This window comes from Triticum aestivum, chromosome 4B, assembly GCF_018294505.1.
Source record: "Triticum aestivum cultivar Chinese Spring chromosome 4B, IWGSC CS RefSeq v2.1, whole genome shotgun sequence".
NCBI lineage: Eukaryota > Viridiplantae > Streptophyta > Magnoliopsida > Poales > Poaceae > Triticum > Triticum aestivum.
Genome location: NC_057804.1, coordinates 552,620,903 through 552,627,023, shown reverse-complemented (window position 1 = coordinate 552,627,023; position 6,121 = coordinate 552,620,903). Strand labels below are relative to the sequence as shown.

General features: G+C 39.1%; 1 long non-coding RNA gene across 3 annotated transcripts; it reads right to left on the bottom strand.

Moving 5' to 3' along the window:
• Positions 1 to 824: 824 nt before the first annotated feature.
• Positions 825 to 5,898, bottom strand: LOC123093218 (uncharacterized). Of its 3 annotated transcripts, XR_006445172.1 has the most exons (4): positions 5,709 to 5,898; positions 4,901 to 5,123; positions 4,449 to 4,529; positions 825 to 1,221 (listed from the first exon to the last, which is right to left on the bottom strand). It is a non-coding gene; the product is annotated as an uncharacterized lncRNA (long non-coding RNA). The 3 variants fall into 3 exon arrangements; XR_006445171.1 differs by having other exon boundaries at positions 825 to 4,529; XR_006445173.1 differs by having other exon boundaries at positions 825 to 4,529; positions 4,934 to 5,123.
• Positions 5,899 to 6,121: the final 223 nt, after the last annotated feature.

Genomic DNA, 6,121 nt, shown 5'->3' with positions numbered 1-6,121 from the left:
GTGTCGAGCAGTTTCCAAATCATATGTTTCACATGGCCCCGGTACGCTAGCTGATGGAAGCACGTACGCATGCATGCACGACTCAGTTCCCAAATCATATGTTTCACATGACCCCGGTACGCTAGGCGTTGGAACAGGACGTTCGTTCGTTTGTTGTTTCGTGTTGGCCCTTTATCATTTTTTTCTTGAGGGCGCGGCCGTGATCCGCTCGGTCGGTCTCAGGCCCACGGCGCCAACGTGGGCCTTAACGCTGGCCCAACACATCCACCCACCGGACAGGACCAAACGCCAAAACAATTTATGGCGGAGGACGGGGCAGACAGAGCACGGCTGCACGGGACGCGGATCCTGTCTCTTCTGCCCCCGTTCGCCCAAGATACGTACGGCCGCTCATCCTGTGCCCTCCCCGATTTCCATGGATCCGGCGTCCACCAGCCAGCCTGCAGCCACAACGATGATCGAAATATATTTAATCCGGCATGCACAAACCAGGGGACTCTGTCAGTGGGAGTGAAGTCCTGCTTGCTAGCTGCTGCTGCCAATTCACTCGCTTCAAATTTCAAAAAGCACAAATTCGAACACCCGGCCGGTTGAAGTCGTGAGCTCCATTACTCTGCAGCAGTATGCTACTGTGCAAAATATTGTCGTCAGCGATGCGCCCATGAAACGGGACGGACGGGAAATAAATGAAACAAAACACGATTAAGTTCGATCCCGGCAGGCCGGCCAACACGCTTGTGCGTGGGAGGCGGCAACGGCACGGCGGGATCGATCGATCTGGTCGGCCAGATCCTCCAATCCAATCCAATCTACTCGATCAGCGACTTATTATTGAACATATGGTACAATGCTGATCACATCACATGCATGCACAGCTTGGCCCCGGTACGCTAGCTGATGGAAGCACGTACGGGAGCGGCTACAGGTCAATCGACTGATTGTAGAATGTGGTCAGTCGATTAGTACAACAAAGGAAAAGAAAAGAGGACAGAAGAAAACTGACTGACACAAAGTTAGTGTCAGTCGACCAGCCCAACAGCCAAACTGGCTGAAAAAATTCTCTTGCCTCTTCTGCCTTCTGTCCAGCCCAAAAAAAGGGCCTGACAATATGTGACGACCTGACAATTTGGTGTTTTGATTTTGATTTTGATATCTTGAAAATTCTCCTGCCCTCTTCTGCCTTCTGTGTTTTGATTTTGCTGCTGCATCTTATGTGACGACCTGACATATTCAGAATTTTAAAAAAGAACACCTCCCTAAAGGCATAATTTAAAAATTCCAAGAAGGAATTGAATTTGCATATTCAGAGAACTAAACTTGATGTTGTTTACCAAAAGCAACATACAAAGAAGTATAGCGCTAGCATGCATACATATGTACAAAAAGCAACATGCAATATTTTGTGGAACGACCTCCCTAAATCTTTGAAGATAATTCTGAATTTTATGTGACGACCTGACATATTCAGAATTTAAAAATAGAACACTCGCTAAAGGCAGAATTTAAAAATTCCAAGAAGAACACCATCCTGAAATCAGAACCTAGAATTTCCATGCATATACTGAATTTGCATATTCAGAGAACTAAATTTGCAGTTGTTGATTAAAAGCAACATACAAATAAGTGTAGTGCGAGCATGCATAGATATGTATAAAAATCACCTGGTAGTACTAGAAAAATTGTTAAACTACAGTTAAGGCTGAACACCTCCTTGAAGCCAGAATCTAAAATATCCATGAACAGACTAAATTTACATATTCAAAAAACTAAGCTTGCGGTCGTTATTGAGTAGCAACATAGAAGAACTATACTATGAGCATGCATACTACATTATCTTGACCTGCTTGTGCTAGAAATTATTTAACTACAAGTAAAATCAGAACAACACCCTCATGGCAGAATTTTAAATTTGCATATTCAGATAACTAAACTTCCACTTGTTCTTCAAAAGCAACATGCAAGAAGTATAAATACGAGCATGCATACATACTTACAGAAATATAACTATCACATCTAGGGCTAAAGAAGTTGTCAAAGTAAAAGTTTAGGCAGTACCACTCCCTAAAGAAGTTGTCTATGTTGGAATTAAATTTGCATATTCAGAGAGATAACCATAACTAGAACAAATCTACGCAAAAAAAACCAAGAAATATAGAAAACAAAGGATGTACTTGCAAAAATTTACCTAAACCTAATTATTACATTCTCATTGCTGCAAGTAATAAAATGCACGAGCATGACTATGAGTACAACTATAATTACAGCAAAAGCCTAAATCATAAATTCAAAGGCTACAATTAAAAATTGTATGTTCATCATACTAAACTTGCACACATTTTACAACAGCAGGACACATGTTAGCGTTGCTGATATGCTGATTTAGGGTTTATTGGAAGCAGATACATTGATATGTACAAAAGAATTCAAGCTATATGTAATACAGAGTACCTCACTGTATTCGCGATTATAACTATACTTGCATGAATTGATCAATATCAACTGGATTTAGATCATGGAAAGACAAAATTATAGTTCCATCTATATAACTAATTACAAAGACAATCGAGACATAGGATGGGGAACAACACCTAAAGTACACAGGTTTCATATTAGCCATGAAAAAATGCAGTGGCAAAGTAAACACATACACATAGATTGATATCTACAAAATAAGTCAAACTACAAAAGAAATGATTAATACAACTAACCATCCTCCTGAAGCAATCCTCATCAAAGACAACATAAAAAACTTCAAGTACTTCATCAAAGTCGGAACCTACTACATAGTCTGAAGAAACTAAGCATAAACTAAACATAAACTAAAATCAATAGATAAAGATAAAATGCAAAAGAAAATGACATAACAGAATTATTATTTTTATAGAGGAATTAATTTTGGGAAGCATGTTACCCTTCCAAATGCAAAAGATAGAATAGAATGAAGTTTTTCCACAGTTGAATGAATTTTGGGAATCCTATTACCCTTCCAAATGCAAAAGAAAGAATAGAATGAAGTTTTTCTATAGATGAATGAATTTTGGGAAGCCTATTACCCTTCCTGAAGATAAAAATCAAAATCATAAACATAAGTGTAGACACAAATTTTGTTGTCGTAGCTATTATTCCTATTACAGTATCCAGCTATTATAACTACAGAAAAACATACTGCTAATGAATCTGGTTATCTTAATTGCTGATGCACGATAAAGAAGTTGCACAAAATAAGTATCAACAACAACACCAACATGTAGTAGCAAAACATATTATCAACGAGGAGATGAACAGAGTATAAAATCTTGCTGACAAACACCACTGTTGCGTCAGCAGACAATTGCAATAGCCAGTGTTTTCGTTGTCATGGCTGCCAACCATTAGCATTACGATTAACTTCCACATGATGACACTAATTATATCAAAATTGCATTTGCAGGATACAGAGATTCAAAATCAGAAGGAACAACTACACTTGATCAAAAAGAATTCTATACAAGGTAAGCAATAGTGGTATAAAAATAGTTGTAGAGACATAGGTACTTTGCATGCCATGGAAGCCATTATGCTATCATTGCATCAATCAGTACTATGCTTTCATGTCATATCAAGATATTAAAAAGATAATTGCATATGCAACCTAAAGAAGTTGCACAACTTCATTATGAGCAACAACAACTTCATGGTGGAGCAGACCATACTGTCAACAAGGTGAGGAACACTGAATAAAAATGGATGCGGAGGCAGAAGTTTCAAAACTCTAGTTTAACTTACCCCAAAAATAACTAATAATCTGAAATTGCTTACGTAGGTGCCAAAAATTACACAACGGGAATATCAGCAAGTGCATTCTCATAAAGGACAGACCCAGTGCATAGAAGCTCCCACACAAGGTGGGGTCTGGGGAGGGATTATAGGAACCTAGTCTTACCCCTGCAAAGTGCAATGCAGAGAGGCTGGTTCGAACCCAGGACCTCTTGGCACAAGTGGGGAGGACTTCACCACTGCGCCAGGCCTGCCCTCTAAGTGCATTCTCATGATACAACAAAAAAAACACACAAGGTAAGCATTAGCAATGACTATAATTTAAGGAATTAGATTTGCACGCTGAAGTTGCTATCAACAAGAAAAACCATTGTTATGGTTGCAATATAATAATTTTGAAAAACAAAATTATAAAACTAAGAAGTCTGAATATTGCATTTGCAGGTCCCAAGAGTTGTACAAATAGATAACTAGCAGAAATGATTAGTGGAGAAAGTTGTCGCCAAGGGAAAATCAGTTGCTCAGGTTGTGGCACTATCATAACATTACATGTTGCACACATATCAGAAAAGAGACATGAGAGAAAACAAAGAAGGAACATAAACATTACTATGGGAAGTAACTATGAAGACAATCAGTAATCTGCGTTGTAAAAAATATGAATTTTAAGAAACTATAAACGACGAAAATACCTATAGGAAGTGGCGTTCCACAAAATATTTTCTACATTGAATTCCAACTTATCTTCAAAGATTGGAAGAAGGCACTGTGACCTGCAACAAAACAATATTAGCAAGCTCAAAATCTAGTTGTAGAAGTTTGAAATAAACACAAGGAAAGATTACATGTTCAAATTGACAAATATAGGGACAGAGTACCCCAACTTTTCAAATTAAAAACAAAGAAGATGACCACTACATAGACTACAAACAAATTTATAATAGCCAAATAACAAAACAGCAGACCAAAGTTTCGCCACTAATTTCAATGATATTCAGTAGTGGTTGCAAACATTGCAAAAGTAAATTCAACCTAGGTAACTAAGAGGTGGCAGTTCAACTTGACAACATGGGACAAACTACTACAAAATCTAAAGACGACATCATACTAGCTGCTTATAAGGCATACAGTTCCAAAAGCAGACCCAATATGTCTTAAAACCGAGCTTGAACCATACGCTTCAAACAGAGCAGGAAGCCGCAACAGCACCAGCATCACCAGATCCACCAGCATCACCACCAGATCCACTAGCATCACCACCAGGAGTGTTAGTGGGGACTACACAGAACACCACGATGTCCGATGGAACAAAAGGAACTCGAAGCTGGGATCTTGTCACTGTTGATATCTTCAAGACCTTGGGAAAACTAAACATAAAAACTAATCAAATGACATGAAAATTGCACACCAACATAACTAACAAAAAAAGACGCCACACCAAGTTTATATCATTTTGAGATGAATAATGTTATTTATCCTCAAATAGAAGAGTTGAGATACCACACCAAGTGGCCAAATGACACTTTCAGAGTCAAGCAAACCCACCTAAATTCAGGCTAAACTATGAATCTAGTTGTACATCCATTTGGTTGAAATCTGTCAAGTGCAGACAGTTTGACATTGACGAGGCTCACAATTGTACATGTTAGTATCCTAGTTGCAGTCAATGCTAGCTTCGGACAAATCGTACAGAGTTGCAGAATATGTCAATTCAAAAGTTAAACGCCTTAAGTCAGATAGAAATAGACAAAAAAAAAACCCTGAACCATGCATCAGAACACACTTGATTAAGAGAAGGGACTGCAATTTTATTCCTTAAACAAAATCAATATTGGTTCAGTCTTCAGGCTGGTGATTTCAACGGCTGTTCTCAAAGCCTCTTGTATACCTAACCAAGATCTATAAATCATAGGGAGAAATCAAAAGCAAAAAAGAAATGGAAGAACACATACCTAAAGCCTCCCCTAGCGCACCTCACAGCAAGCAGAGAAAACCCTAACCAGTGACACCTCGAAATCCTTGCAAAATAGATATCAACAGAAACAACAAATGAATAACTTAAAATAGCAAATAAATCATACAGAAAAAAGAAATGGATTGGGAGTGGGGGGGGGGGGGGGGGGAGGCAATGAAGCACGAAGCCTCCATGGTCAAACGTGGGGGGCAAAGAGCAGCGAAGAGAGTGGATAAGAGAGGAGAAGTGCAGTGAAGCAGAAGAAGAAACGACAGAGAGAGCGGCTCTTCTATACGGGCTGGGCTGCAGCTAAACGGGTGAAAGAATAGGATATCGTCTGGGTCGAGGCCTCGGCCCAATAATGATTCGACTGACCCACTTCAAGGTTCAATCGATTTTTACACAACTGAA